Below are 26,651 nucleotides of genomic sequence, written 5' to 3'. Positions count from 1 at the left end.
TGTATCTCACCTACAGCCATACCACATTGGATATGCCCAATCTCGTCTGATCTTGGAAGCTAAGCAGTGTTGGGCCTGGTTAGTACTTGGGTGGGAGACCACATGGGAACACCAGGTGCTGTAGGTTTTTTCACATTACTGGCAAATTGTTTTTATTCTCTAGCTATTTAAATTGGAAACTTTTTCTTTTTATTGCCTGTAGAGACATTTGTAAGAGGTCAAACAGACACAATAGCCATCACCTAAAGACTTACCACACTGTTTAGGCCCAATTCCAACTGCTTTTGGCAGCTAAACAGTGTTGAGCCTCTTTAGTAGTTTAATTTAAGATCCCCTGCTAATATCATGTCCTGTAGGTCTTTTTACATTACCAACACATGATTTTTTTCAGTAAGCAAAAACAGTTAGGAAGCTTTTTTATTAGCTTACCTGGTGATAGAAGAGAAGAGGGCAAAAAAGAGCATGTATCTCACCTACAGCCATACCACATTGGATATGCCCAATCTCGTCTGATCTTGGAAGCTAAGCAGTGTTGGGCCTGGTTAGTACTTGGTTGGGAGACCACATGGGAACACCTGGTGCTGTAGGTTTTTTCACATTACTGGCAAATTGTTTTTATTCTCTAGCTATTTAAATTGGAAACTTTTTTTTTTATTGCCAGTATAGACATTTGGAAGAGGTCAAACAGACATAATAGCCATCACCTAAAGACTTACCACACTGTTTAGGCCCAATTCCAACTGCTTTTGGCAGCTAAACAGTGTATGAGCCTCTTTAGTAGTTTCATTTAAGATCCCCTGCTAATATCATGTCCTGTAGGTCTTTTTACATTACCAAAACATGATTTTTTTCATTAAGCCAAAACAGTTAGGAAACTTTTTTATTAGCTTACCTTGTGATAGAAGTAGAAGAGGGCAAAAAAGTGCATGTATCTCACCTACAGCCATACCACATTGGATAGGCCCAATCTCGTCTGATCTTGGAAGCTAAGCAGTGTTGTGCCTGGTTAGTACTTGGGTGGGAGACCACATGGGAACACCAGGTGCTGTAGGTTTTTTTTCACATTACTGTCAAATTGTTTTTATTCTCTATCTATTTAAATTGGAAACTTTTTCTTTTTATTGCCAGCACAGACATTTAGAAGAGGTCAAACATACACAATAGCCATCACCTAAAGACTTTCCACACTGTTTAGGCCCAATTCCAACTGCTTTTGGCAGCTAAACAGTGTTGAGCCTCTTTAGTAGTTTCATTTAAGATCCCCTGCTAATATCATGTCCTGTAGGTCTTTTTACATTACCAACACATGATTTTTTTCAGTAAGCAAAAACAGTTAGGAAGCTTTTTTATTAGCTTACCTGGTGATAGAAGAGAAGAGGGCAAAAAAGAGCATGTATCTCACCTACAGCCATACCACATTGGATAGGCCCAATCTCGTCTGATCTTGGAAGCTAAGCAGTGTTGGGCCTGGTTAGTACTTGGGTGGGAGACCACATGGGAACACCAGGTGCTGTAGGTTTTTTCACATTACTGGCAAATTGTTTTTATTCTCTATCTATTTAAATTGGAAACTTTTTCTTTTTATTGCCAGCACAGACATTTAGAAGAGGTCAAACAGACACAATAGCCATCACCTAAAGACTTACCACACTGTTTAGGCCCAATTCCAACTGCTTTTGGCAGCTAAACAGTGTTGAGCCTCTTTAGTAGTTTAATTTAAGATCCCCTGCTTATATCATGTCATGTAGGTCTTTTTACATTGCCAAAACATGATTTTTTTCAGTAAGCAAAAACAGTTAGGAAACTTTTTTATTAGCTTACCTGGTGATAGAAGTAGAAGAGGGCAAAAAAGTGCCTGTATCCCACCTACAGCCATACCACATTGGATAGGCCCAATCTCGTCTGATCTTGGAAGCTAAGCAGTGTTGGGCCTGGTTAGTACTTGGGTGGGAGACCACATGGGAACACCAGGTGCTGTAGGTTTTTTCACATTACTGGCAAATTGTTTTTATTCTCTAGCTATTTAAATTGGAAACTTTTTTCTTTTTATTGCCTGTAGAGACATTTGTAAGAGGTCAAACAGACACAATAGCCATCACCTAAAGACTTACCACACTGTTTAGGCCCAATTCCAACTGCTTTTGGCAGCTAAACAGTGTTGAGCCTCTTTAGTAGTTTAATTTAAGTTCCCCTGCTAATATCATGTCCTGTAGGTCTTTTTACATTACCAACACATGATTTTTTTCAGTAAGCAAAAACAGTTAGGAAGCTTTTTTATTAGCTTACCTGGTAATAGAAGAGAAGACGGCAAAAAAGAGCATGTATCTCACCTACAGCCATACCACATTGGATAGGCCCAATCTCGTCTGATCTTGGAAGCTAAGCAGTGTTGGGCCTGGTTAGTACTTGGGTGGGAGACCACATGGGAACACCTGGTACTGTAGGTTTTTTCACAGTACTGGCAAATTGTTTTTATTCTCTAGCTATTTAAATTGGAAACTTTTTCTTTTTATTGCCAGTACAGACATTTGGAAGAGGTCAAACAGACACAATAGCCATCCCCTAAAATCTTACCACACTGTTTAGGCCCAATTCCAACTGCTTTTGGCAGCTAAACAGTGTTGAGCCTCTTTAGTAGTTTAATTTAAGTTCCCCTGCTAATATCATGTCCTGTAGGTCTTTTTACATTACCAAAACATGATTTTTTTCATTAAGCCAAAACAGTTAGGAAACTTTTTTATTAGCTTACCTGGTGATAGAAGTAGAAGAGGGCAAAAAAGTGCATGTATCTCACCTACAGCCATACCACATTGGATAGGCCCAATCTCGTCTGATCTTGGAAGCTAAGCAGTGTTGGGCTTGATTAGTACTTGGGTGGGAGACCACATGGGAACACCAGGTGCTGTAGGTTTTTTCACATTACTGGCAAATTGTTTTTATTCTCTATCTATTTAAATTGGAAACTTTTTCTTTTTATTGCCAGCACAGACATTTAGAAGAGGTCAAACAGACACAATAGCCATCACCTAAAGACTTACCACACTGTTTAGGCCCAATTCCAACTGCTTTTGGCAGCTAAACAGTGTTGAGCCTGTTTAGTAGTTTAATTTAAGATCCCCTGCTAATATCATGTCCTGTAGGTCTTTTTACATTACCAACACATGATTTTTTTCAGTAAGCAAAAACAGTTAGGAAGCTTTTTTATTAGCTTACCTGGTGATAGAAGAGAAGAGGGCAAAAAAGAGCATGTATCTCACCTACAGCCATACCACATTGGATAGGCCCAATCTCGTCTGATCTTGGAAGCTAAGCAGTGTTGGGCCTGGTTAGTACTTGGGTGGGAGACCACATGAGAACACCTGGTGCTTTAGGTTTTTTCACATTACTGGCAAATTGTTTTTCTTCTCTAGCTATTTAAATTGGAAACTTTTTCTTTTTATTGCCAGCACAGACATTTAGAAGAGGTCAAACATACACAATAGCCATCACCTAAAGACTTACCACACTGTTTAGGCCCAATTCCAACTGCTTTTGGCAGCTAAACAGTGTTGAGCCTCTTTAGTAGTTAAATTTAAGATCCCCTGCTAATATCATGTCCTGTAGGTCTTTTTACATTGCCAACACATGATTTTTTTCAGTAAGCAAAAACAGTTACGAAACTTTTTTATTAGCTTACCTGGTGATAGAAGTAGAAGAGGGCAAAAAAGTGCCTGTATCTCACCTACAGCCATACCACATTGGATATGCCCAATCTCGTCTGATCTTGGAAGCTAAGCAGTGTTGGGCCTGGTTAGTACTTGGGTGGGAGACCACATGGGAACACCAGGTGCTGTAGGTTTTTTCACATTACTGGCAAATTGTTTTTATTCTCTAGCTATTTAAATTGGAAACTTTTTCTTTTTATTGCCTGTAGAGACATTTGTAAGAGGTCAAACAGACACAATAGCCATCACCTAAAGACTTACCACACTGTTTAGGCCCAATTCCAACTGCTTTTGGCAGCTAAACAGTGTTGAGCCTCTTTAGTAGTTTAATTTAAGATCCCCTGCTAATATCATGTCCTGTAGGTCTTTTTACATTACCAACACATGATTTTTTTCAGTAAGCAAAAACAGTTAGGAAGCTTTTTTATTAGCTTACCTGGTGATAGAAGAGAAGAGGGCAAAAAAGAGCATGTATCTCACCTACAGCCATACCACATTGGATATGCCCAATCTTGTCTGATCTTGGAAGCTAAGCAGTGTTGGGCCTGGTTAGTACTTGGGTGGGAGACCACATGGGAACACCTGGTGCTGTAGGTTTTTTCACATTACTGGCAAATTGTTTTTATTCTCTAGCTATTTAAATTGGAAACTTTTTTTTTTATTGCCAGTACAGACATTTGGAAGAGGTCAAACAGACATAATAGCCATCACCTAAAGACTTACCACACTGTTTAGGCCCAATTCCAACTGCTTTTGGCAGCTAAACAGTGTATGAGCCTCTTTAGTAGTTTCATTTAAGATCCCCTGCTAATATCATGTCCTGTAGGTCTTTTTACATTACCAACACATGATTTTTTTCAGTAAGAAAAAACTGTTAGGAAGCTTTTTTATTAGCTTACCTGGTGATAGAAGAGAAGAGGGCAAAAAAGAGCATGTATCTCACCTACAGCCATACCACATTGGATAGGCCTGATCTTGGAAGCTAAGCAGTATTGGGCCTGGTTAGTACTTGGGTGGGAGACCACATGGGAACACCTGGTGCTGTAGGTTTTTTCACATTACTGGCAAATTGTTTTTATTCTCTAGCTATTTAAATTGGAAACTTTTTCTTTTTATTGCCAGTACAGACATTTGGAAGAGGTCAAACAGACACAATAGCCATCACCTAAAGACTTACCACACTGTTTATGCCCAATTCCAACTGCTTTTGGCAGCTAAACAGTGTATGAGCCTTTTTAGTAGTTTCATTTAAGATCCCCTGCTAATATCATGTCCTGTAGGTCTTTTTACATTACCAAAACATGATTTTTTTCATTAAGCCAAAACAGTTAGGAAACTTTTTTATTAGCTTACCTGGTGATAGAAGTAGAAGAGGGCAAAAAAGTGTATGTATCTCACCTACAGCCATACCACATTGGATAGGCCCAATCTCGTCTGATCTTGGAAGCTAAGCAGTGTTGGGCTTGGTTAGTACTTGGGTGGCAGACCACATGGGAACACCAGGTGCTGTAGGTTTTTTCACATTACTGGCAAATTGTTTTTATTCTCTATCTATTTAAATTGGAAACTTTTTCTTTTTATTGCCAGCACAGACATTTAGAAGAGGTCAAACATACACAATAGCCATCACCTAAAGACTTACCACACTGTTTAGGCCCAATTCCAACTGCTTTTGGCAGCTAAACAGTGTTGAGCCTCTTTAGTAGTTTAATTTAAGATCCCCTGCTAATATCATGTCCTGTAGGTCTTTTTACATTGCCAACACATGATTTTTTTCAGTAAGCAAAAACAGTTACGAAACTTTTTTATTAGCTTACCTGGTGATAGAAGTAGAAGAGGGCAAAAAAGTACCTGTATCTCACCTACAGCCATACCACATTGGATATGCCCAATCTCGTCTGATCTTGGAAGCTAAGCAGTGTTGGGCCTGGTTAGTACTTGGGTGGGAGACCATATGGGAACACCATGTGCTGTAGGTTTTTTCACATTACTGGCAAATTGTTTTTATTCTCTAGCTATTTAAATTGGAAACTTTTTCTTTTTATTGCCTGTAGAGACATTTGTAAGAGGTCAAACAGACACAATAGCCATCACCTAAAGACTTACCACACTGTTTAGGCCTAATTCCAACTGCTTTTGGCAGCTAAACAGTGTTGAGCCTCTTTAGTAGTTTAATTTAAGATCCCCTGCTAATATCATGTCCTGTAGGTCTTTTTACATTACCAACACATGATTTTTTTCAGTAAGCAAAAACAGTTAGGAAGCTTTTTTATTAGCTTACCTGGTGATAGAAGAGAAGAGGGCAAAAAAGAGCATGTATCTCACCTACAGCCATACCACATTGGATAGGCCCAATCTCGTCTGATCTTGGAAGCTGAGCAGTGTTGTGCCTGGATAGTACTTGAGTGGGAGACCACATGAGAACACCTGGTGCTTTAGGTTTTTTCACATTACTGGCAAATTGTTTTTATTCTCTAGCTATTTAAATTGGAAACTTTTTCTTTTTATTGCCTGTACAGACATTTGGAAGAGGTCAAACAGACACAATAGCCATCACCTAAAGACTTACCACACTGTTTAGGCCCAATTCCAACTGCTTTTGGCAGCTAAACAGTGTATGAGCCTCTTTAGTAGTTGCATTTAAGATCCCCTGCTAATATCATGTCCTGTAGGTCTTTTTACATAACCAAAACATGTTTTTTTTCATTAAGCCAAAACAGTTAGGAAACTTTTTTATTAGCTTACCTAGTGATAGAAGTAGAAGAGGGCAAAAAAGTGCATGCATCTCACCTACAGCCATACCACATTGGATAGGCCCAATCTCGTCTGATCTTGGAAGCTAAGCAGTGTTGGGCCTGGTTAGTACTTGGGTGGGAGACCACATGGGAACACCAGGTGCTGTAGGTTTTTTCACATTACTGGCAAATTGTTTTTATTCTCTATCTATTTAAATTGGAAACTTTTTCTTTTTATTGCCAGCACAGACATTTAGAAGAGGTCAAACATACACAATAGCCATCACCTAAAGACTTACCACACTGTTTAGGCCCAATTCCAACTGCTTTTGGCAGCTAAACAGTGTTGAGCCTCTTTAGTAGTTTAATTTAAGATCCCCTGCTAATATCATGTCCTGTAGGTCTTTTTACATTGCCAACACATGATTTTTTTCAGTAAGCAAAAACAGTTACGAAACTTTTTTATTAGCTTACCTGGTGATAGAAGTAGAAGAGGGCAAAAAAGTGCCTGTATCTCACCTACAGCCATACCACATTGGATATGCCCAATCTCGTCTGATCTTGGAAGCTAAGCAGTGTTGGGCCTGGTTAGTACTTGGGTGGGAGACCATATGGGAACACCAGGTGCTGTAGGTTTTTTCACATTACTGGCAAATTGTTTTTATTCTCTAGCTATTTAAATTGGAAACTTTTTCTTTTTATTGCCCGTAGAGACATTTGTAAGAGGTCAAACAGACACAATAGCCATCACCTAAAGACTTACCACACTGTTTAGGCCCAATTCCAACTGCTTTTGGCAGCTAAACAGTGTTGAGCCTCTTTAGTAGTTTAATTTAAGATCCCCTGCTAATATCATGTCCTGTAGGTCTTTTTACATTACCAACACATGATTTTTTTCAGTAAGCAAAAACAGTTAGGAAGCTTTTTTATTAGCTTACCTGGTGATAGAAGAGAAGAGGGCAAAAAAGAGCATGTATCTCACCTACAGCCATACCACATTGGATAGGCCCAATCTCGTCTGATCTTGGAAGCTAAGCCGTGTTGGGCCTGGATAGTACTTGGGTGGGAGACCACATGAGAACACCTGGTGCTTTAGGTTTTTTCACATTACTGGCAAATTGTTTTTATTCTCTAGCTATTTAAATTGGAAACTTTTTCTTTTTATTGCCTGTACAGACATTTGGAACAGGTCAAACAGACACAATAGCCATCACCTAAAGACTTACCACACTGTTTAGGCCCAATTCCAACTGCTTTTGGCAGCTAAACAGTGTATGAGCCTCTTTAGTAGTTTCATTTAAGATCCCCTGCTAATATCATGTCCTGTAGGTCTTTTTACATAACCAAAACATGATTTTTTTCATTAAGCCAAAACAGTTAGGAAACTTTTTTATTAGCTTACCTGGTGATAGAAGTAGAAGAGGGCAAAAAAGTGCCTGTATCTCACCTACAGCCGTACCACATTGGATATGCCCAATCTCGTCTGATCTTGGAAGCTAAGCAGTGTTGGGCCTGGTTAGTACTTGGGTGGGAGACCACATGGGAACACCAGGTGCTGTAGGTTTTTTCACATTACTGGCAAATTGTTTTTATTCTCTAGCTATTTAAATTGGAAACTTTTTCTTTTTATTGCCTGTAGAGACATTTGTAAGAGGTCAAACAGACACAATAGCCATCACCTAAAGACTTACCACACTGTTTAGGCCCAATTCCAACTGCTTTTGGCAGCTAAACAGTGTTGAGCCTCTTTAGTAGTTTAATTTAAGATCCCCTGCTAATATCATGTCCTGTAGGTCTTTTTACATTACCAACACATGATTTTTTTCAGTAAGCAAAAACAGTTAGGAAGCTTTTTTATTAGCTTACCTGGTGATAGAAGAGAAGAGGGCAAAAAAGATCATGTATCTCACCTACAGCCATACCACATTGGATAGGCCCAATCTCGTCTGATCTTGGAAGCTAAGCAGTGTTGGGCCTGGTTAGTACTTGGGTGGGAGACCACATGGGAACACCTGGTGCTGTAGGTTTTTTCACATTACTGGCAAATTGTTTTTATTCTCTAGCTATTTAAATTGGAAACTTTTTCTTTTTATTGCCAGTACAGACATTTGAAAGAGGTCAAACAGACACAATAGCCATCACCTAAAGACTTACCACACTGTTTAGGCCCAATTCCAACTGCTTTTGGCAGCTAAACAGTGTTGAGCCTCTTTAGTAGTTTATTTTAAGATCCCCTGCTAATATCATGTCCTGTAGGTCTTTTTACATTACCAACACATGATTTTTTTCAGTAAGCAAAAACAGTTAGGAAGCTTTTTTATTAGCTTACCTGGTGATAGAAGAGAAGAGGGCAAAAAAGAGCATGTATCTCACCTACAGCCATACCACATTGGATAGGCCCAATCTCGTCTGATCTTGGAAGCTAAGCAGTGTTGGGCCTGGTTAGTACTTGGGTGTGAGACCACATGGGGACACCAGGTGCTGTAGGTTTTTTCACATTACTGGCAAATTGTTTTTATTCTCTAGCTATTTAAATTGGAAACATTTTCTTTTTATTGCCTGTAGAGACATTTGTAAGAGGTCAAACAGACACAATAGCCATCACCGAAAGACTTAACACACTGTTTAGGCCCAATTCCAACTGCTTTTGGCCGCTAAACAGTGTTGAGCCTCTTTAGTAGTTTAATTTAAGATCCCCTGCTAATATCATGTCCTGTAGGTCTTTTTACATTACCAACACATGATTTTTTTCAGTAAGCAAAAACAGTTAGGAAGCTTTTTTATTAGCTTACCTGGTGATAGAAGAGAAGAGGGCAAAAAAGAGCATGTATCTCACTTACAGCCATACCACATTGGATAGGCCCTATCTCGTCTGATCTTGGAAGCTAAGCAGTGTTGGGCCTGGTTAGTACTTGGGTGGGAGACCACATGGGAACACCAGGTGCTGTAGGTTTTTTCACATTACTGGCAAATTGTTTTTATTCTCTAGCTATTTAAATTGGAAACTTTTTCTTTTTATTGCCAGTACAGACATTTGGAAGAGGTCAAACAGACACAATAGCCATCACCTAAAGACTTACCACACTGTTTAGGCCCAATTCCAACTGCTTTTGGCAGCTAAACAGTGTATAAGCCTCTTTAGTAGTTTCATTTAAGATCCCCTGCTAATATCATGTCCTGTAGGTCTTTTTACATAACCAAAACATGATTTTTTTCATTAAGCCAAAACAGTTAGGAAACTTTTTTATTAGCTTACCTGGTGATAGAAGTAGAAGAGGGCAAAAAAGTGCATGCATTTCACCTACAGCCATACCACATTGGATAGGCCCAATCTCGTCTGATCTTGGAAGCTAAGCAGTGTTGGGCCTGGTTAGTACTTGGGTGGGAGACCACATGGGAACACCAGGTGTTATAGGTTTTTTCACATTACTGGCAAATTGTTTTTATTCTCTATCTATTTAAATTGGAAACTTTTTCTTTTTATTGCCAGCACAGACATTTAGAAGAGGTCAAACATACACAATAGCCATCACCTAAAGACTTACCACACTGTTTAGGCCCAATTCCAACTGCTTTTGGCAACTAAACAGTGTTGAGCCTCTTTAGTAGTTTAATTTAAGATCCCCTGCTAATATCATGTCCTGTAGGTCTTTTTACATTGCCAACACATGATTTTTTTCAGTAAGCAAAAACAGTTACGAAACTTTTTTATTAGCTTACCTGGTGATAGAAGTAGAAGAGGGCAAAAAAGTGCCTGTATCTCACCTACAGCCATACCACATTGGATATGCCCAATCTCGTCTGATCTTGGAAGCTAAGCAGTGTTGGGCCTGGTTAGTACTTGGGTGGGAGACCACATGGGAACACCAGGTGCTGTAGGTTTTTCACATTACTGGCAAATTGTTTTTATTCTCTAGCTATTTAAATTGGAAACTTTTTCTTTTTATTGCCTGTAGAGACATTTGTAAGAGGTCAAACAGACACAATAGCCATCACCTAAAGACTTACCACACTGTTTAGGCCCAATTCCAACTGCTTTTGGCAGCTAAACAGTGTTGAGCCTCTTTAGTAGTTTCATTTAAGATCCCCTGCTAATATCATGTCCTGTAGGTCTTTTTACATTACCAACACATGATTTTTTTTCAGTAAGCAAAAACAGTTAGGAAGCTTTTTTATTAGCTTACCTTGTGATAGAAGAGAAGAGGGCAAAAAAGAGCATGTATCTCACCTACAGCCATACCACATTGGATAGGCCCAATCTCGTCTGATCTTGGAAGCTAAGCAGTGTTGGGCCTGGTTAGTACTTGGGTGGGAGACCACATGGGAACACCTGGTGCTGTAGGTTTTTTCACATTACTGGCAAATTGTTTTTATTCTCTATCTATTTAAATTGGAAACTTTTTCTTTTTATTGCCAGCTAAGACATTTAGAAGAGGTCAAATATACACAATAGCCATCACCTAAAGACTTACCACAGTGTTTAGGCCCAATTCCAACTGCTTTTGGCAGCTAAACAGTGTTGAGCCTCTTTAGTAGTTTAATTTAAGATCCCCTGCTAATATCATGTCCTGTAGGTCTTTTTACATTACCAACACATGATTTTTTTCAGTAAGCAAAAACAGTTAGGAAGCTTTTTTATTAGCTTACCTGGTGATAGAAGAGAAGAGGGCAAAAAAGAGCATGTATCTCACCTACAGCCATACCACATTGGATAGGCCCAATCTCGTCTGATCTTGGAAGCTAAGCAGTGTTGGGCCTGGTTAGTACTTGGGTGGGAGACCACATGGGAACACCTGGTGCTGTAGGTTTTTTCACATTACTGGCAAATTGTTTTTATTCTCTATCTATTTAAATTGGAAACTTTTTCTTTTTATTGCCAGCACAGACATTTAGAAGAGGTCAAATATACACAATAGCCATCACCTAAAGACTTACCACACTGTTTAGGCCCAATTCCAACTGCTTTTGGCAGCTAAACAGTGTTGAGCCTCTTTAGTAGTTTAATTTAAGATCCCCTGCTAATATCATGTCCTGTAGGTCTTTTTACATTGCCAACACATTATTTTTTTCAGTAAGCAAAAACAGTTACGAAACTTTTTTATTAGCTTACCTGGTGATAGAAGTAGAAGAGGGCAAAAAAGTGGCTGTATCTCACCTACAGCCATACCACATTGGATATGCCCAATCTCGTCTGATCTTGGAAGCTAAGCAGTGTTGGGCCTGGTTAGTGCTTGGGTTGGAGACCACATGGGAACACCTGGTGCTGTAGGTTTTTTCACATTACTGGCAAATTGTTTTTATTCTCTAGCTATTTAAATTGGAAACTTTTTCTTTTTATTGCCTGTAGAGACATTTGTAAGAGGTCAAACAGACACAATAGCCATCACCTAAAGACTTACCACACTGTTTAGGCCCAATTCCAACTGCTTTTGGCAGCTAAACAGTGTTGAGCCTCTTTAGTAGTTTAATTTAAGATCCCCTGCTAATATCATGTCCTGTAGGTCTTTTTACATTACCAACACATGATTTTTTTCAGTAAGCAAAAACAGTTAGGAAGCTTTTTTATTAGCTTACCTGGTGATAGAAGAGAAGAGGGCAAAAAAGAGCATGTATCTCACCTACAGCCATACCACATTGGATAGGCCCAATCTCGTCTGATCTTGGAAGCTAAGCAGTGTTGGGCCTGGTTAGTACTTGGGTGGGAGACCACATGGGAACACCAGGTGCTGTAGGTTTTTTCACATTACTGGCAAATTGTTTTTATTCTCTAGCTATTTAAATTGGAAACTTTTTCTTTTTATTGCCTGTAGAGACATTTGTAAGAGGTCAAACAGACACAATAGCCATCACCTAAAGACTTACCACACTGTTTAGGCCTAATTCCAACTGCTTTTGGCAGCTAAACAGTGTTGAGCCTCTTTAGTAGTTTAATTTAAGATACCCTGCTAATATCATGTCCTGTAGGTCTTTTTACATTACCAACACATGATTTTTTTCAGTAAGCAAAAACAGTTAGGAAGCTTTTTTATTAGCTTACCTTGTGATAGAAGAGAAGAGGGCAAAAAAGAGCATGTATCTCACCTACAGCCATACCACATTGGATAGGCCCAATCTCGTCTGATCTTGGAAGCTAAGCAGTGTTGGGCCTGGTTAGTACTTGGGTGGGAGACCACATGGGAACACCTGGTGCTGTAGGTTTTTTCACATTACTGGCAAATTGTTTTTATTCTCTATCTATTTAAATTGGAAACTTTTTCTTTTTATTGCCAGCACAGACATTTAGAAGAGGTCAAATATACACAATAGCCATCACCTAAAGACTTACCACACTGTTTAGGCCCAATTCCAACTGCTTTTGGCAGCTAAACAGTGTTGAGCCTCTTTAGTAGTTTAATTTAAGATCCCCTGCTAATATCATGTCCTGTAGGTCTTTTTACATTACCAACACATGATTTTTTTCAGTAAGCAAAAACAGTTAGGAAGCTTTTTTATTAGCTTACCTTGTGATAGAAGAGAAGAGGGCAAAAAAGAGCATGTATCTCACCTACAGCCATACCACATTGGATAGGCCCAATCTCGTCAGATCTTGGAAGCTAAGCAGTGTTGGGCCTGGTTAGTACTTGGGTGGGAGACCACATGGGAACACCTGGTGCTGTAGGTTTTTTCACATTACTGACAAATTGTTTTTATTCTCTAGCTATTTAAATTGGAAACTTTTTCTTTTTATTGCCAGTACAGACATTTGGAAGAGGTCAAACAGACACAATAGCCATCACCTAAAGACTTACCACACTGTTTAGGCCCAATTCCAACTGCTTTTGGCAGCTAAACAGTGTTGAGCCTCTTTAGTAGTTTAATTTAAGATACCCTGCTAATATCATGTCCTGTAGGTCTTTTTACATTACCAAAACATGATTTTTTTTATAAAGCCAAAACAGTTAGGAAACTTTTTTATTAGCTTACCTGGTGATAGAAGTAGAAGAGGGCAAAAAAGTGCATGTATCTCACCTACAGCCATACTACATTGAATAGGCCCAATCTCGTCTGATCTTGGAAGCTAAGCAGTGTTGGGCCTGGTTAGTACTTGGGTGGGAGACCACATGGGAACACCAGGTGCTGTAGGTTTTTTCACATTACTGGCAAATTGTTTTTATTCTCTAGCTATTTAAATTGGAAACTTTTTCTTTTTATTGCCAGTACAGACATTTGGATGAGGTCAAACAGACACAATAGCCATCACCTAAAGACTTACCACACTGTTTAGGCCCAATTCCAACTGCTTTTGGCAGCTAAACAGTGTTGAGCCTCTTTAGTAGTTTAATTTAAGATCCCCTGCTAATATCATGTCCTGTAGGTCTTTTTACATTGCCAACACATGATTTTTTTCAGTAAGCAAAAACAGTTACGAAACTTTTTTATTAGCTTACCTGGTGATAGAAGTAGAAGAGGGCAAAAAAGTGCATGTATCTCACCTACAGCCATACCACATTGGATAGGCCCAATCTCGTCTGATCTTGGAAGCTAAGCAGTGTTGGGCCTGGTTAGTACTTAGGTGGGAGACCACATGGGAACACCAGGTGCTGTAGGTTTTTTCACATTACTGGCAAATTGTTTTTATTCTCTATCTATTTAAATTGGAAACTTTTTCTTTTTATTGCCAGCACAGACATTTAGAAGAGGTCAAACATACACAATAGCCATCACCTAAAGACTTACCACACTGTTTAGGCCCAATTCCAACTGCTTTTGGCAGCTAAACAGTGTTGAGCCTCTTTAGTAGTTTAATTTAAGATCCCCTGCTAATATTATGTCCTGTAGGTCTTTTTACATTGCCAACACATGATTTTTTTCAGTAAGCAAAAACAGTTACGAAACTTTTTTATTAGCTTACCTGGTGATAGAAGTAGAAGAGGGCAAAAAAGTGGCTGTATCTCACCTACAGCCATACTACATTGAATAGGCCCAATCTCGTCTGATCTTGGAAGCTAAGCAGTGTTGGGCCTGGTTAGTACTTGGGTGGGAGACCACATGGGAACACCAGGTGCTGTAGGTTTTTTCACATTACTGGCAAATTGTTTTTATTCTCTAGCTATTTAAATTGGAAACTTTTTCTTTTTATTGCCAGTACAGACATTTGGATGAGGTCAAACAGACACAATAGCCATCACCTAAAGACTTACCACACTGTTTAGGCCCAATTCCAACTGCTTTTGGCAGCTAAACAGTGTTGAGCCTCTTTAGTAGTTTAATTTAAGATCCCCTGCTAATATCATGTCCTGTAGGTCTTTTTACATTGCCAACACATGATTTTTTTCAGTAAGCAAAAACAGTTACGAAACTTTTTTATTAGCTTACCTGGTGATAGAAGTAGAAGAGGGCAAAAAGTGCATGTATCTCACCTACAGCCATACCACATTGGATAGGCCCAATCTCGTCTGATCTTGGAAGCTAAGCAGTGTTGGGCCTGGTTAGTACTTGGGTGGGAGACCACATGGGAACACCAGGTGCTGTAGGTTTTTTCACATTACTGGCAAATTGTTTTTATTCTCTATCTATTTAAATTGGAAACTTTTTCTTTTTATTGCCAGCACAGACATTTAGAAGAGGTCAAACATACACAATAGCCATCACCTAAAGACTTACCACACTGTTTAGGCCCAATTCCAACTGCTTTTGGCAGCTAAACAGTGTTGAGCCTCTTTAGTAGTTTAATTTAAGATCCCCTGCTAATATCATGTCCTGTAGGTCTTTTTACATTGCCAACACATGATTTTTTTCAGTAAGCAAAAACAGTTACGAAACTTTTTTATTAGCTTACCTGGTGATAGAAGTAGAAGAGGGCAAAAAAGTGGCTGTATCTCACCTACAGCCATACCACATTGGATATGCCCAATCTCGTCTGATCTTGGAAGCTAAGCAGTGTTGGGCCTGGTTAGTACTTGGGTGGGAGACCACATGGGAATACCAGGTGCTGTAGGTTTTTTCACATTACTGGCAAATTGTTTTTATTCTCTAGCTATTTAAATTGGAAACTTTTTCTTTTTATTGCCTGTAGAGACATTTGTAAGAGGTCAAACAGACACAATAGCCATCACCTAAAAACTTACCACACTGTTTAGGCCCAATTCCAACTGCTTTTGGCAGCTAAACAGTGTTGAGCCTCTTTAGTAGTTTCATTTAAGATCCCCTGCTAATATCATGTCCTGTAGGTCTTTTTACATTACCAACACATGATTTTTTTCAGTAAGCAAAAACAGTTAGGAAGCTTTTTTATTAGCTTACCTGGTGATAGAAGAGAAGAGGGCAAAAAAGAGCATGTATCTCACCTACAGCCATACCACATTGGATAGGCCCAATCTCGTCAGATCTTGGAAGCTAAGCAGTGTTGGGCCTGGTTAGTACTTGGGTGGGAGACCACATGGGAACACCTGGTGCTGTAGGTTTTTTCACATTACTGGCAAATTGTTTTTATTCTCTATCTATTTAAATTGGAAACTTTTTCTTTTTATTGCCAGCACAGACATTTAGAAGAGGTCAAACATACACAATAGCCATCACCTAAAGACTTACCACACTGTTTAGGCCCAATTCCAACTGCTTTTGGCAGCTAAACAGTGTATGAGCCTCTTTAGTAGTTTCATTTAAGATCCCCTGCTAATATCATGTCCTGTAGGTCTTTTTACATTACCAAAACATGATTTTTTTCATTAAGCCAAAACAGTTAGGAAACTTTTTTATTAGCTTACCTGGTGATAGAAGTAGAAGAGGGCAAAAAAGTGCATGTATCTCACCTACAGCCATACCACATTGGATAGGCCCAATCTCGTCTGATCTTGGAAGCTAAGCAGTGTTGGGCCTGGTTAGTACTTGGGTGGGAGACCACATGGGAACACCAGGTGCTGTAGGTTTTTTCACATTACTGTCAAATTGTTTTTATTCTCTATCTATTTAAATTGGAAACTTTTTCTGGTACTTGTGAGTTATCCGGACGCCCGATTTCTAAATCGGGTCGGATCGGGCACATCGCATCGCATCGCATGCGACCATCGGATGCGATGCGATGCGATGCGATGACCCGATTTTTCCATAGGAAACAATGTTAAAATGGACTGAGTCCATTTTAACATGGAATTCAATGGGAAAAAGGGGTCCTTTTCATACCCCTACTATCCAAGTGGGCATGGAGTTGGATATAAACCTGTGGCGAGCGTAGCAAGCCACCGAGCCCGAAGCGTGGCGAGCGTAGCGAGCCCCGCGAGGGGACACGGAATACCGTCCCCTCGCGGGGCTCGCTTCGCTCGCCACGCTTCGGGCTCGGTGGCTCGCTACGCTCGCCACAGGTTTATATCCAACTCCATGCCCACTTGGATAGTAGGGGTATGAAAAGGACCCCTTTTTCCATAGGAATCATTTTAACATTGATTCCTATGGAAAAATCGGGTCATCGCATCCGATGGTCGCATGCGATGCGATGCGATGCGATATCGCATCGCATCGCATCTGATTGTATGCCTTAACTTAAGGCATACAATCAAAAAATCGGGCGTCCAGATAACTCACAAGTACCCTTTTTCTTTTTATTGCCAGCACAGACATTTAGAAGAGGTCAAACATACACAATAGCCATCACCTAAAGACTTACCACACTGTTTAGGCCCAATTCCAACTGCTTTTGGCAGCTAAACAGTGTTGAGCCTCTTTAGTAGTTTAATTTAAGATCCCCTGCTTATATCATGTCATGTAGGTCTTTTTACATTGCCAAAACATGATTTTTTTCAGTAAGCAAAAACAGTTAGGAAACTTTTTTATTAGCTTACCTGGTGATAGAAGTAGAAGAGGGCAAAAAAAGTGCCTGTATCTCACCTACAGCCATACCACATTGGATAGGCCCATTCTCGTCTGATCTTGGAAGCTAAGCAGTGTTGGGCCTGGTTAGTACTTGGGTGGGAGACCACATGGGAACACCAGGTGCTGTAGGTTTTTTCACATTACTGGCAAATTGTTTTTATTCTCTATCTATTTAAATTGGAAACTTTTTCTTTTTATTGCCAGCACAGACATTTAGAAGAGGTCAAACATACACAATAGCCATCACCTAAAGACTTACCACACTATTTAGGCCCAATTCCAACTGCTTTTGGCAGCTAAACAGTGTTGAGCCTCTTTAGTAGTTTAATTTAAGATCCCCTGCTAATATCATGTCCTGTAGGTCTTTTTACATTGCCAACACATGATTTTTTTCAGTAAGCAAAAACAGTTACAAAACTTTTTTATTAGCTTACCTGGTGATAGAAGTAGAAGAGGGCAAAAAAGTGGCTGTAGCTCACCTACAGCCATACCACATTGGATATGCCCAATCTCGTCTGATCTTGGAAGCTAAGCAGTGTTGGGCCTGGTTAGTACTTGGGTGGGAGACCACATGGGAATACCAGGTGCTGTAGGTTTTTTCACATTACTGGCAAATTGTTTTTATTCTTTAGCTATTTAAATTGGAAACTTTTTCTTTTTATTGCCTGTAGAGACATTTGTAAGAGGTCAAACAGACACAATAGCCATCACCTAAAGACTTACCACACTGTTTAGGCCCAATTCCAACTGCTTTTGGCAGCTAAACAGTGTTGAGCCTCTTTAGTAGTTTCATTTAAGATCCCCTGCTAATATCATGTCCTGTAGGTCTTTTTACATTACCAACACATGATTTTTTTCAGTAAGCAAAAACAGTTAGGAAGCTTTTTTATTAGCTTACCTGGTGATAGAAGAGAAGAGGGCAAAAAAGAGCATGTATCTCACCTACAGCCATACCACATTGGATAGGCCCAATCTCGTCTGATCTTGGAAGCTAAGTAGTGTTGGGCCTGGTTAGTACTTGGGTGGGAGACCACATGGGAACACCAGGTGCTGTAGGTTTTTTCACATTACTGGCAAATTGTTTTTATTCTCTATCTATTTAAATTGGAAACTTTTTCTTTTTATTGCCAGCACAGACATTTAGAAGAGGTCAAACATACACAATAGCCATCACCTAAAGACTTACCACACTGTTTAGGCCCAATTCCAACTGCTTTTGGCAGCTAAACAGTGTTGAGCCTCTTTAGTAGTTTAATTTAAGATCCCCTGCTAATATCATGTCCTGTAGGTCTTTTTACATTGCCAACACATGATTTTTTTCAGTAAGCAAAAACAGTTACGAAACTTTTTTATTAGCTTACCTGGTGATAGAAGTAGAAGAGGGCAAAAAAGTGGCTGTATCTCACCTACAGCCATACTACATTGAATAGGCCCAATCTCGTCTGATCTTGGAAGCTAAGCAGTGTTGGGCCTGGTTAGTACTTGGGTGGGAGACCACATGGGAACACCAGGTGCTGTAGGTTTTTTCACATTACTGGCAAATTGTTTTTATTCTCTAGCTATTTAAATTGGAAACTTTTTCTTTTTATTGCCAGTACAGACATTTGGATGAGGTCAAACAGACACAATAGCCATCACCTAAAGACTTACCACACTGTTTAGGCCCAATTCCAACTGCTTTTGGCAGCTAAACAGTGTTGAGCCTCTTTAGTAGTTTAATTTAAGATCCCCTGCTAATATCATGTCCTGTAGGTCTTTTTACATTGCCAACACATGATTTTTTTCAGTAAGCAAAAACAGTTACGAAACTTTTTTATTAGCTTACCTGGTGATAGAAGTAGAAGAGGGCAAAAAAGTGCATGTATCTCACCTACAGCCATACCACATTGGATAGGCCCAATCTCGTCTGATCTTGGAAGCTAAGCAGTGTTGGGCCTGGTTAGTACTTGGGTGGGAGACCACATGGGAACACCAGGTGCTGTAGGTTTTTTCACATTACTGGCAAATTGTTTTTATTCTCTATCTATTTAAATTGGAAACTTTTTCTTTTTATTGCCAGCACAGACATTTAGAAGAGGTCAAACATACACAATAGCCATCACCTAAAGACTTACCACACTGTTTAGGCCCAATTCCAACTGCTTTTGGCAGCTAAACAGTGTTGAGCCTCTTTAGTAGTTTAATTTAAGATCCCCTGCTAATATCATGTCCTGTAGGTCTTTTTACATTGCCAACACATGATTTTTTTCAGTAAGCAAAAACAGTTACAAAACTTTTTTATTAGCTTACCTGGTGATAGAAGTAGAAGAGGGCAAAAAAGTGGCTGTAGCTCATCTACAGCCATACCACATTGGATATGCCCAATCTCGTCTGATCTTGGAAGCTAAGCAGTGTTGGGCCTGGTTAGTACTTGGGTGGGAGACCACATGGGAATACCAGGTGCTGTAGGTTTTTTCACATTACTGGCAAATTGTTTTTATTCTTTAGCTATTTAAATTGGAAACTTTTTCTTTTTATTGCCTGTAGAGACATTTGTAAGAGGTCAAACAGACACAATAGCCATCACCTAAAGACTTACCACACTGTTTAGGCCCAATTCCAACTGCTTTTGGCAGCTAAACAGTGTTGAGCCTCTTTAGTAGTTTCATTTAAGATCCCCTGCTAATATCATGTCCTGTAGGTCTTTTTACATTACCAACACATGATTTTTTTCAGTAAGCAAAAACAGTTAGGAAGCTTTTTTATTAGCTTACCTGGTGATAGAAGAGAAGAGGGCAAAAAAGAGCATGTATCTCACCTACAGCCATACCACATTGGATAGGCCCAATCTCGTCTGATCTTGGAAGCTAAGCAGTGTTGGGCCTGGTTAGTACTTGGGTGGGAGACCACATGGGAACACCAGGTGCTGTAGGTTTTTTCACATTACTGGCAAATTGTTTTTATTCTCTATCTATTTAAATTGGAAACTTTTTCTTTTTATTGCCAGCACAGACATTTAGAAGAGGTCAAACATACACAATAGCCATCACCTAAAGACTTACCACACTGTTTAGGCCCAATTCCAACTGCTTTTGGCAGCTAAACAGTGTTGAGCCTCTTTAGTAGTTTAATTTAAGATCCCCTGCTAATATCATGTCCTGTAGGTCTTTTTACATTGCCAACACATGATTTTTTTCAGTAAGCAAAAACAGTTACGAAACTTTTTTATTAGCTTACCTGGTGATAGAAGTAGAAGAGGGCAAAAAAGTGGCTGTATCTCACCTACAGCCATACTACATTGAATAGGCCCAATCTCGTCTGATCTTGGAAGCTAAGCAGTGTTGGGCCTGGTTAGTACTTGGGTGGGAGACCACATGGGAACACCAGGTGCTGTAGGTTTTTTCACATTACTGGCAAATTGTTTTTATTCTCTAGCTATTTAAATTGGAAACTTTTTCTTTTTATTGCCAGTACAGACATTTGGATGAGGTCAAACAGACACAATAGCCATCACCTAAAGACTTACCACACTGTTTAGGCCCAATTCCAACTGCTTTTGGCAGCTAAACAGTGTTGAGCCTCTTTAGTAGTTTAATTTAAGATCCCCTGCTAATATCATGTCCTGTAGGTCTTTTTACATTGCCAACACATGATTTTTTTCAGTAAGCAAAAACAGTTACGAAACTTTTTTATTAGCTTACCTGGTGATAGAAGTAGAAGAGGGCAAAAAAGTGCATGTATCTCACCTACAGCCATACCACATTGGATAGGCCCAATCTCGTCTGATCTTGGAAGCTAAGCAGTGTTGGGCCTGGTTAGTACTTGGGTGGGAGACCACATGGGAACACCAGGTGCTGTAGGTTTTTTCACATTACTGGCAAATTGTTTTTATTCTCTATCTATTTAAATTGGAAACTTTTTCTTTTTATTGCCAGCACAGACATTTAGAAGAGGTCAAACATACACAATAGCCATCACCTAAAGACTTACCACACTGTTTAGGCCCAATTCCAACTGCTTTTGGCAGCTAAACAGTGTTGAGCCTCTTTAGTAGTTTAATTTAAGATCCCCTGCTAATATCATGTCCTGTAGGTCTTTTTACATTGCCAACACATGATTTTTTTCAGTAAGCAAAAACAGTTACGAAACTTTTTTATTAGCTTACCTGGTGATAGAAGTAGAAGAGGGCAAAAAAGTGGCTGTATCTCACCTACAGCCATACCACATTGGATATGCCCAATCTCGTCTGATCTTGGAAGCTAAGCAGTGTTGGGCCTGGTTAGTACTTGGGTGGGAGACCACATGGGAATACCAGGTGCTGTAGGTTTTTTCACATTACTGGCAAATTGTTTTTATTCTCTAGCTATTTAAATTGGAAACTTTTTCTTTTTATTGCCTGTAGAGACATTTGTAAGAGGTCAAACAGACACAATAGCCATCACCTAAAAACTTACCACACTGTTTAGGCCCAATTCCAACTGCTTTTGGCAGCTAAACAGTGTTGAGCCTCTTTAGTAGTTTCATTTAAGATCCCCTGCTAATATCATGTCCTGTAGGTCTTTTTACATTACCAACACATGATTTTTTTCAGTAAGCAAAAACAGTTAGGAAGCTTTTTTATTAGCTTACCTGGTGATAGAAGAGAAGAGGGCAAAAAAGAGCATGTATCTCACCTACAGCCATACCACATTGGATAGGCCCAATCTCGTCTGATCTTGGAAGCTAAGCAGTGTTGGGCCTGGTTAGTACTTGGGTGGGAGACCACATGGGAACACCTGGTGCTGTAGGTTTTTTCACATTACTGGCAAATTGTTTTTATTCTCTATCTATTTAAATTGGAAACTTTTTCTTTTTATTGCCAGCACAGACATTTAGAAGAGGTCAAACATACACAATAGCCATCACCTAAAGACTTACCACACTGTTTAGGCCCAATTCCAACTGCTTTTGGCAGCTAAACAGTGTATGAGCCTCTTTAGTAGTTTCATTTAAGATCCCCTGCTAATATCATGTCCTGTAGGTCTTTTTACATTACCAAAACATGATTTTTTTCATTAAGCCAAAACAGTTAGGAAACTTTTTTATTAGCTTACCTGGTGATAGAAGTAGAAGAGGGCAAAAAAGTGCATGTATCTCACCTACAGCCATACCACATTGGATAGGCCCAATCTCGTCTGATCTTGGAAGCTAAGCAGTGTTGGGCCTGGTTAGTACTTGGGTGGGAGACCACATGGGAACACCAGGTGCTGTAGGTTTTTTCACATTACTGTCAAATTGTTTTTATTCTCTATCTATTTAAATTGGAAACTTTTTCTGGTACTTGTGAGTTATCCGGACGCCCGATTTCTAAATCGGGTCGGATCGGGCACATCGCATCGCATCGCATGCGACCATCGGATGCGATGCGATGCGATGCGATGACCCGATTTTTCCATAGGAAACAATGTTAAAATGGACTGAGTCCATTTTAACATGGAATTCAATGGGAAAAAGGGGTCCTTTTCATACCCCTACTATCCAAGTGGGCATGGAGTTGGATATAAACCTGTGGCGAGCGTAGCGAGCCACCGAGCCCGAAGCGTGGCGAGCGTAGCGAGCCCCGCGAGGGGACACGGAATACCGTCCCCTCGCGGGGCTCGCTTCGCTCGCCACGCTTCGGGCTCGGTGGCTCGCTACGCTCGCCACAGGTTTATATCCAACTCCATGCCCACTTGGATAGTAGGGGTATGAAAAGGACCCCTTTTTCCATAGGAATCATTTTAACATTGATTCCTATGGAAAAATCGGGTCATCGCATCCGATGGTCGCATGCGATGCGATGCGATGCGATATCGCATCGCATCGCATCTGATTGTATGCCTTAACTTAAGGCATACAATCAAAAAATCGGGCGTCCAGATAACTCACAAGTACCCTTTTTCTTTTTATTGCCAGCACAGACATTTAGAAGAGGTCAAACATACACAATAGCCATCACCTAAAGACTTACCACACTGTTTAGGCCCAATTCCAACTGCTTTTGGCAGCTAAACAGTGTTGAGCCTCTTTAGTAGTTTAATTTAAGATCCCCTGCTTATATCATGTCATGTAGGTCTTTTTACATTGCCAAAACATGATTTTTTTCAGTAAGCAAAAACAGTTAGGAAACTTTTTTATTAGCTTACCTGGTGATAGAAGTAGAAGAGGGCAAAAAAAGTGCCTGTATCTCACCTACAGCCATACCACATTGGATAGGCCCATTCTCGTCTGATCTTGGAAGCTAAGCAGTGTTGGGCCTGGTTAGTACTTGGGTGGGAGACCACATGGGAACACCAGGTGCTGTAGGTTTTTTCACATTACTGGCAAATTGTTTTTATTCTCTATCTATTTAAATTGGAAACTTTTTCTTTTTATTGCCAGCACAGACATTTAGAAGAGGTCAAACATACACAATAGCCATCACCTAAAGACTTACCACACTGTTTAGGCCCAATTCCAACTGCTTTTGGCAGCTAAACAGTGTTGAGCCTCTTTAGTAGTTTAATTTAAGATCCCCTGCTAATATCATGTCCTGTAGGTCTTTTTACATTGCCAACACATGATTTTTTTCAGTAAGCAAAAACAGTTACAAAACTTTTTTATTAGCTTACCTGGTGATAGAAGAGAAGAGGGCAAAAAAGTGGCTGTAGCTCACCTACAGCCATACCACATTGGATATGCCCAATCTCGTCTGATCTTGGAAGCTAAGCAGTGTTGGGCCTGGTTAGTACTTGGGTGGGAGACCACATGGGAACACCAGGTGCTGTAGGTTTTTTCACATTACTGGCAAATTGTTTTTATTCTCTATCTATTTAAATTGGAAACTTTTTCTTTTTATTGCCAGCACAGACATTTAGAAGAGGTCAAACATACACAATAGCCATCACCTAAAGACTTACCACACTGTTTAGGCCCAATTCCAACTGCTTTTGGCAGCTAAACAGTGTTGAGCCTCTTTAGTAGTTTAATTTAAGATCCCCTGCTAATATCATGTCCTGTAGGTCTTTTTACATTGCCAACACATGATTTTTTTCAGTAAGCAAAAACAGTTACGAAACTTTTTTATTAGCTTACCTGGTGATAGAAGTAGAAGAGGGCAAAAAAGTGGCTGTATCTCACCTACAGCCATACTACATTGAATAGGCCCAATCTCGTCTGATCTTCGAAGCTAAGCAGTGTTGGGCCTGGTTAGTACTTGGGTGGGAGACCACATGGGAACACCAGGTGCTGTAGGTTTTTTCACATTACTGGCAAATTGTTTTTATTCTCTATCTATTTAAATTGGAAACTTTTTCTTTTTATTGCCAGCACAGACATTTAGAAGAGGTCAAACATACACAATAGCCATCACCTAAAGACTTACCACACTGTTTAGGCCCAATTCCAACTGCTTTTGGCAGCTAAACAGTGTTGAGCCTCTTTAGTAGTTTAATTTAAGATCCCCTGCTAATATCATGTCCTGTAGGTCTTTTTACATTGCCAACACATGATTTTTTTCAGTAAGCAAAAACAGTTACGAAACTTTTTTATTAGCTTACCTGGTGATAGAAGTAGAAGAGGGCAAAAAAGTGGCTGTATCTCACCTACAGCCATACCACATTGGATATGCCCAATCTCGTCTGATCTTGGAAGCTAAGCAGTGTTGGGCCTGGTTAGTACTTGGGTGGGAGACCACATGGGAATACCAGGTGCTGTAGGTTTTTTCACATTACTGGCAAATTGTTTTTATTCTCTAGCTATTTAAATTGGAAACTTTTTCTTTTTATTGCCTGTAGAGACATTTGTAAGAGGTCAAACAGACACAATAGCCATCACCTAAAAACTTACCACACTGTTTAGGCCCAATTCCAACTGCTTTTGGCAGCTAAACAGTGTTGAGCCTCTTTAGTAGTTTCATTTAAGATCCCCTGCTAATATCATGTCCTGTAGGTCTTTTTACATTACCAACACATGATTTTTTTCAGTAAGCAAAAACAGTTAGGAAGCTTTTTTATTAGCTTACCTGGTGATAGAAGAGAAGAGGGCAAAAAAGAGCATGTATCTCACCTACAGCCATACCACATTGGATAGGCCCAATCTCGTCTGATCTTGGAAGCTAAGCAGTGTTGGGCCTGGTTAGTACTTGGGTGGGAGACCACATGGGAACACCTGGTGCTGTAGGTTTTTTCACATTACTGGCAAATTGTTTTTATTCTCTATCTATTTAAATTGGAAACTTTTTCTTTTTATTGCCAGCACAGACATTTAGAAGAGGTCAAACATACACAATAGCCATCACCTAAAGACTTACCACACTGTTTAGGCCCAATTCCAACTGCTTTTGGCAGCTAAACAGTGTATGAGCCTCTTTAGTAGTTTCATTTAAGATCCCCTGCTAATATCATGTCCTGTAGGTCTTTTTACATTACCAAAACATGATTTTTTTCATTAAGCCAAAACAGTTAGGAAACTTTTTTATTAGCTTACCTGGTGATAGAAGTAGAAGAGGGCAAAAAAGTGCATGTATCTCACCTACAGCCATACCACATTGGATAGGCCCAATCTCGTCTGATCTTGGAAGCTAAGCAGTGTTGGGCCTGGTTAGTACTTGGGTGGGAGACCACATGGGAACACCAGGTGCTGTAGGTTTTTTCACATTACTGTCAAATTGTTTTTATTCTCTATCTATTTAAATTGGAAACTTTTTCTTTTTATTGCCAGCACAGACATTTAGAAGAGGTCAAACATACACAATAGCCATCACCTAAAGACTTACCACACTGTTTAGGCCCAATTCCAACTGCTTTTGGCAGCTAAACAGTGTTGAGCCTCTTTAGTAGTTTAATTTAAGATCCCCTGCTTATATCATGTCATGTAGGTCTTTTTACATTGCCAAAACATGATTTTTTTCAGTAAGCAAAAACAGTTAGGAAACTTTTTTATTAGCTTACCTGGTGATAGAAGTAGAAGAGGGCAAAAAAAGAGCCTGTATCTCACCTACAGCCATACCACATTGGATAGGCCCATTCTCGTCTGATCTTGGAAGCTAAGCAGTGTTGGGCCTGGTTAGTACTTGGGTGGGAGACCACATGGGAACACCAGGTGCTGTAGGTTTTTTCACATTACTGGCAAATTGTTTTTATTCTCTATCTATTTAAATTGGAAACTTTTTCTTTTTATTGCCAGCACAGACATTTAGAAGAGGTCAAACATACACAATAGCCATCACCTAAAGACTTACCACACTGTTTAGGCCCAATTCCAACTGCTTTTGGCAGCTAAACAGTGTTGAGCCTCTTTAGTAGTTTAATTTAAGATCCCCTGCTAATATCATGTCCTGTAGGTCTTTTTACATTGCCAACACATGATTTTTTTCAGTAAGCAAAAA

At 39.7% G+C, this 26,651-nt stretch overlaps 51 non-coding genes and 4 pseudogenes across 51 annotated transcripts; all 55 read left to right on the top strand.

The window, feature by feature from the left end:
• Window positions 1-8: 8 nt before the first annotated feature.
• Window positions 9-127, top strand: LOC146022803 (5S ribosomal RNA). Its single transcript, XR_014452244.1, has one exon. It is a non-coding gene; the product is annotated as a 5S ribosomal RNA (ribosomal RNA).
• Window positions 128-471: 344 nt separating this feature from the next.
• Window positions 472-590, top strand: LOC146025540 (5S ribosomal RNA). The gene has a single exon (XR_014454199.1). It is a non-coding gene; the product is annotated as a 5S ribosomal RNA (ribosomal RNA).
• A 345-nt stretch (window positions 591-935) lies between these two features.
• LOC146024069 (5S ribosomal RNA) lies at window positions 936-1,054 on the top strand. Its single transcript, XR_014453464.1, has one exon. It is a non-coding gene; the product is annotated as a 5S ribosomal RNA (ribosomal RNA).
• A 346-nt stretch (window positions 1,055-1,400) lies between these two features.
• LOC146021866 (5S ribosomal RNA) lies at window positions 1,401-1,519 on the top strand. The gene has a single exon (XR_014451339.1). It is a non-coding gene; the product is annotated as a 5S ribosomal RNA (ribosomal RNA).
• A 345-nt stretch (window positions 1,520-1,864) lies between these two features.
• Window positions 1,865-1,983, top strand: LOC146021864 (5S ribosomal RNA). Its single transcript, XR_014451337.1, has one exon. It is a non-coding gene; the product is annotated as a 5S ribosomal RNA (ribosomal RNA).
• Window positions 1,984-2,328: 345 nt separating this feature from the next.
• On the top strand, window positions 2,329-2,447 carry LOC146023381 (5S ribosomal RNA). Its single transcript, XR_014452802.1, has one exon. It is a non-coding gene; the product is annotated as a 5S ribosomal RNA (ribosomal RNA).
• Window positions 2,448-2,792: 345 nt separating this feature from the next.
• LOC146023461 (5S ribosomal RNA) lies at window positions 2,793-2,911 on the top strand. Its single transcript, XR_014452877.1, has one exon. It is a non-coding gene; the product is annotated as a 5S ribosomal RNA (ribosomal RNA).
• A 344-nt stretch (window positions 2,912-3,255) lies between these two features.
• LOC146024287 (5S ribosomal RNA) lies at window positions 3,256-3,374 on the top strand. Its single transcript, XR_014453673.1, has one exon. It is a non-coding gene; the product is annotated as a 5S ribosomal RNA (ribosomal RNA).
• A 345-nt stretch (window positions 3,375-3,719) lies between these two features.
• LOC146022792 (5S ribosomal RNA) lies at window positions 3,720-3,838 on the top strand. Its single transcript, XR_014452232.1, has one exon. It is a non-coding gene; the product is annotated as a 5S ribosomal RNA (ribosomal RNA).
• Window positions 3,839-4,182: 344 nt separating this feature from the next.
• LOC146022637 (5S ribosomal RNA) lies at window positions 4,183-4,301 on the top strand. Its single transcript, XR_014452084.1, has one exon. It is a non-coding gene; the product is annotated as a 5S ribosomal RNA (ribosomal RNA).
• Window positions 4,302-4,645: 344 nt separating this feature from the next.
• On the top strand, window positions 4,646-4,754 carry LOC146025286 (5S ribosomal RNA; annotated as a pseudogene).
• A 346-nt stretch (window positions 4,755-5,100) lies between these two features.
• On the top strand, window positions 5,101-5,219 carry LOC146024219 (5S ribosomal RNA). The gene has a single exon (XR_014453608.1). It is a non-coding gene; the product is annotated as a 5S ribosomal RNA (ribosomal RNA).
• Window positions 5,220-5,564: 345 nt separating this feature from the next.
• Window positions 5,565-5,683, top strand: LOC146023392 (5S ribosomal RNA). The gene has a single exon (XR_014452812.1). It is a non-coding gene; the product is annotated as a 5S ribosomal RNA (ribosomal RNA).
• A 344-nt stretch (window positions 5,684-6,027) lies between these two features.
• On the top strand, window positions 6,028-6,146 carry LOC146025167 (5S ribosomal RNA; annotated as a pseudogene).
• A 346-nt stretch (window positions 6,147-6,492) lies between these two features.
• Window positions 6,493-6,611, top strand: LOC146021863 (5S ribosomal RNA). Its single transcript, XR_014451336.1, has one exon. It is a non-coding gene; the product is annotated as a 5S ribosomal RNA (ribosomal RNA).
• A 345-nt stretch (window positions 6,612-6,956) lies between these two features.
• LOC146025563 (5S ribosomal RNA) lies at window positions 6,957-7,075 on the top strand. Its single transcript, XR_014454222.1, has one exon. It is a non-coding gene; the product is annotated as a 5S ribosomal RNA (ribosomal RNA).
• Window positions 7,076-7,419: 344 nt separating this feature from the next.
• LOC146024905 (5S ribosomal RNA) lies at window positions 7,420-7,538 on the top strand (annotated as a pseudogene).
• A 346-nt stretch (window positions 7,539-7,884) lies between these two features.
• LOC146021695 (5S ribosomal RNA) lies at window positions 7,885-8,003 on the top strand. Its single transcript, XR_014451172.1, has one exon. It is a non-coding gene; the product is annotated as a 5S ribosomal RNA (ribosomal RNA).
• A 344-nt stretch (window positions 8,004-8,347) lies between these two features.
• On the top strand, window positions 8,348-8,466 carry LOC146022197 (5S ribosomal RNA). The gene has a single exon (XR_014451663.1). It is a non-coding gene; the product is annotated as a 5S ribosomal RNA (ribosomal RNA).
• A 344-nt stretch (window positions 8,467-8,810) lies between these two features.
• Window positions 8,811-8,929, top strand: LOC146024884 (5S ribosomal RNA; annotated as a pseudogene).
• Window positions 8,930-9,273: 344 nt separating this feature from the next.
• Window positions 9,274-9,392, top strand: LOC146023992 (5S ribosomal RNA). Its single transcript, XR_014453391.1, has one exon. It is a non-coding gene; the product is annotated as a 5S ribosomal RNA (ribosomal RNA).
• Window positions 9,393-9,738: 346 nt separating this feature from the next.
• LOC146024205 (5S ribosomal RNA) lies at window positions 9,739-9,857 on the top strand. The gene has a single exon (XR_014453594.1). It is a non-coding gene; the product is annotated as a 5S ribosomal RNA (ribosomal RNA).
• Window positions 9,858-10,202: 345 nt separating this feature from the next.
• LOC146022780 (5S ribosomal RNA) lies at window positions 10,203-10,321 on the top strand. Its single transcript, XR_014452221.1, has one exon. It is a non-coding gene; the product is annotated as a 5S ribosomal RNA (ribosomal RNA).
• A 344-nt stretch (window positions 10,322-10,665) lies between these two features.
• LOC146022196 (5S ribosomal RNA) lies at window positions 10,666-10,784 on the top strand. Its single transcript, XR_014451662.1, has one exon. It is a non-coding gene; the product is annotated as a 5S ribosomal RNA (ribosomal RNA).
• Window positions 10,785-11,128: 344 nt separating this feature from the next.
• Window positions 11,129-11,247, top strand: LOC146022195 (5S ribosomal RNA). The gene has a single exon (XR_014451661.1). It is a non-coding gene; the product is annotated as a 5S ribosomal RNA (ribosomal RNA).
• A 345-nt stretch (window positions 11,248-11,592) lies between these two features.
• On the top strand, window positions 11,593-11,711 carry LOC146024512 (5S ribosomal RNA). Its single transcript, XR_014453889.1, has one exon. It is a non-coding gene; the product is annotated as a 5S ribosomal RNA (ribosomal RNA).
• A 344-nt stretch (window positions 11,712-12,055) lies between these two features.
• Window positions 12,056-12,174, top strand: LOC146021862 (5S ribosomal RNA). The gene has a single exon (XR_014451335.1). It is a non-coding gene; the product is annotated as a 5S ribosomal RNA (ribosomal RNA).
• Window positions 12,175-12,518: 344 nt separating this feature from the next.
• LOC146022194 (5S ribosomal RNA) lies at window positions 12,519-12,637 on the top strand. The gene has a single exon (XR_014451660.1). It is a non-coding gene; the product is annotated as a 5S ribosomal RNA (ribosomal RNA).
• A 344-nt stretch (window positions 12,638-12,981) lies between these two features.
• Window positions 12,982-13,100, top strand: LOC146021713 (5S ribosomal RNA). The gene has a single exon (XR_014451190.1). It is a non-coding gene; the product is annotated as a 5S ribosomal RNA (ribosomal RNA).
• Window positions 13,101-13,445: 345 nt separating this feature from the next.
• On the top strand, window positions 13,446-13,564 carry LOC146023295 (5S ribosomal RNA). Its single transcript, XR_014452718.1, has one exon. It is a non-coding gene; the product is annotated as a 5S ribosomal RNA (ribosomal RNA).
• A 345-nt stretch (window positions 13,565-13,909) lies between these two features.
• On the top strand, window positions 13,910-14,028 carry LOC146022726 (5S ribosomal RNA). Its single transcript, XR_014452170.1, has one exon. It is a non-coding gene; the product is annotated as a 5S ribosomal RNA (ribosomal RNA).
• Window positions 14,029-14,373: 345 nt separating this feature from the next.
• On the top strand, window positions 14,374-14,492 carry LOC146023294 (5S ribosomal RNA). Its single transcript, XR_014452717.1, has one exon. It is a non-coding gene; the product is annotated as a 5S ribosomal RNA (ribosomal RNA).
• Window positions 14,493-14,836: 344 nt separating this feature from the next.
• LOC146021861 (5S ribosomal RNA) lies at window positions 14,837-14,955 on the top strand. The gene has a single exon (XR_014451334.1). It is a non-coding gene; the product is annotated as a 5S ribosomal RNA (ribosomal RNA).
• A 345-nt stretch (window positions 14,956-15,300) lies between these two features.
• Window positions 15,301-15,419, top strand: LOC146021900 (5S ribosomal RNA). Its single transcript, XR_014451371.1, has one exon. It is a non-coding gene; the product is annotated as a 5S ribosomal RNA (ribosomal RNA).
• Window positions 15,420-15,763: 344 nt separating this feature from the next.
• On the top strand, window positions 15,764-15,882 carry LOC146021712 (5S ribosomal RNA). The gene has a single exon (XR_014451189.1). It is a non-coding gene; the product is annotated as a 5S ribosomal RNA (ribosomal RNA).
• A 346-nt stretch (window positions 15,883-16,228) lies between these two features.
• On the top strand, window positions 16,229-16,347 carry LOC146021860 (5S ribosomal RNA). The gene has a single exon (XR_014451333.1). It is a non-coding gene; the product is annotated as a 5S ribosomal RNA (ribosomal RNA).
• A 953-nt stretch (window positions 16,348-17,300) lies between these two features.
• On the top strand, window positions 17,301-17,419 carry LOC146023893 (5S ribosomal RNA). Its single transcript, XR_014453294.1, has one exon. It is a non-coding gene; the product is annotated as a 5S ribosomal RNA (ribosomal RNA).
• A 345-nt stretch (window positions 17,420-17,764) lies between these two features.
• Window positions 17,765-17,883, top strand: LOC146021888 (5S ribosomal RNA). The gene has a single exon (XR_014451360.1). It is a non-coding gene; the product is annotated as a 5S ribosomal RNA (ribosomal RNA).
• A 344-nt stretch (window positions 17,884-18,227) lies between these two features.
• Window positions 18,228-18,346, top strand: LOC146023360 (5S ribosomal RNA). Its single transcript, XR_014452781.1, has one exon. It is a non-coding gene; the product is annotated as a 5S ribosomal RNA (ribosomal RNA).
• A 345-nt stretch (window positions 18,347-18,691) lies between these two features.
• LOC146023293 (5S ribosomal RNA) lies at window positions 18,692-18,810 on the top strand. The gene has a single exon (XR_014452716.1). It is a non-coding gene; the product is annotated as a 5S ribosomal RNA (ribosomal RNA).
• A 345-nt stretch (window positions 18,811-19,155) lies between these two features.
• LOC146021859 (5S ribosomal RNA) lies at window positions 19,156-19,274 on the top strand. Its single transcript, XR_014451332.1, has one exon. It is a non-coding gene; the product is annotated as a 5S ribosomal RNA (ribosomal RNA).
• Window positions 19,275-19,619: 345 nt separating this feature from the next.
• LOC146025525 (5S ribosomal RNA) lies at window positions 19,620-19,738 on the top strand. The gene has a single exon (XR_014454185.1). It is a non-coding gene; the product is annotated as a 5S ribosomal RNA (ribosomal RNA).
• Window positions 19,739-20,082: 344 nt separating this feature from the next.
• On the top strand, window positions 20,083-20,201 carry LOC146021858 (5S ribosomal RNA). The gene has a single exon (XR_014451331.1). It is a non-coding gene; the product is annotated as a 5S ribosomal RNA (ribosomal RNA).
• Window positions 20,202-20,546: 345 nt separating this feature from the next.
• LOC146023292 (5S ribosomal RNA) lies at window positions 20,547-20,665 on the top strand. Its single transcript, XR_014452715.1, has one exon. It is a non-coding gene; the product is annotated as a 5S ribosomal RNA (ribosomal RNA).
• Window positions 20,666-21,010: 345 nt separating this feature from the next.
• Window positions 21,011-21,129, top strand: LOC146021857 (5S ribosomal RNA). Its single transcript, XR_014451330.1, has one exon. It is a non-coding gene; the product is annotated as a 5S ribosomal RNA (ribosomal RNA).
• Window positions 21,130-21,474: 345 nt separating this feature from the next.
• On the top strand, window positions 21,475-21,593 carry LOC146021877 (5S ribosomal RNA). Its single transcript, XR_014451349.1, has one exon. It is a non-coding gene; the product is annotated as a 5S ribosomal RNA (ribosomal RNA).
• A 344-nt stretch (window positions 21,594-21,937) lies between these two features.
• On the top strand, window positions 21,938-22,056 carry LOC146022193 (5S ribosomal RNA). Its single transcript, XR_014451659.1, has one exon. It is a non-coding gene; the product is annotated as a 5S ribosomal RNA (ribosomal RNA).
• Window positions 22,057-22,402: 346 nt separating this feature from the next.
• On the top strand, window positions 22,403-22,521 carry LOC146021856 (5S ribosomal RNA). The gene has a single exon (XR_014451329.1). It is a non-coding gene; the product is annotated as a 5S ribosomal RNA (ribosomal RNA).
• A 953-nt stretch (window positions 22,522-23,474) lies between these two features.
• Window positions 23,475-23,593, top strand: LOC146023892 (5S ribosomal RNA). The gene has a single exon (XR_014453293.1). It is a non-coding gene; the product is annotated as a 5S ribosomal RNA (ribosomal RNA).
• A 344-nt stretch (window positions 23,594-23,937) lies between these two features.
• LOC146022768 (5S ribosomal RNA) lies at window positions 23,938-24,056 on the top strand. The gene has a single exon (XR_014452210.1). It is a non-coding gene; the product is annotated as a 5S ribosomal RNA (ribosomal RNA).
• Window positions 24,057-24,401: 345 nt separating this feature from the next.
• Window positions 24,402-24,520, top strand: LOC146024571 (5S ribosomal RNA). The gene has a single exon (XR_014453944.1). It is a non-coding gene; the product is annotated as a 5S ribosomal RNA (ribosomal RNA).
• A 345-nt stretch (window positions 24,521-24,865) lies between these two features.
• On the top strand, window positions 24,866-24,984 carry LOC146021865 (5S ribosomal RNA). Its single transcript, XR_014451338.1, has one exon. It is a non-coding gene; the product is annotated as a 5S ribosomal RNA (ribosomal RNA).
• A 344-nt stretch (window positions 24,985-25,328) lies between these two features.
• Window positions 25,329-25,447, top strand: LOC146022192 (5S ribosomal RNA). Its single transcript, XR_014451658.1, has one exon. It is a non-coding gene; the product is annotated as a 5S ribosomal RNA (ribosomal RNA).
• A 346-nt stretch (window positions 25,448-25,793) lies between these two features.
• On the top strand, window positions 25,794-25,912 carry LOC146021855 (5S ribosomal RNA). Its single transcript, XR_014451328.1, has one exon. It is a non-coding gene; the product is annotated as a 5S ribosomal RNA (ribosomal RNA).
• A 346-nt stretch (window positions 25,913-26,258) lies between these two features.
• Window positions 26,259-26,377, top strand: LOC146023891 (5S ribosomal RNA). Its single transcript, XR_014453292.1, has one exon. It is a non-coding gene; the product is annotated as a 5S ribosomal RNA (ribosomal RNA).
• The last annotated feature ends 274 nt before the right edge of the window (window positions 26,378-26,651 follow it).

This window comes from Crinia signifera, chromosome 7, assembly GCF_055691185.1.
Source record: "Crinia signifera chromosome 7, ASM5569118v1, whole genome shotgun sequence".
In the NCBI taxonomy this organism is placed as follows: Eukaryota; Metazoa; Chordata; class Amphibia; order Anura; family Myobatrachidae; genus Crinia; species Crinia signifera.
Note: the sequence above shows the minus strand (reverse complement) of the source record. Positions and strands in the feature narration are given on the sequence as shown.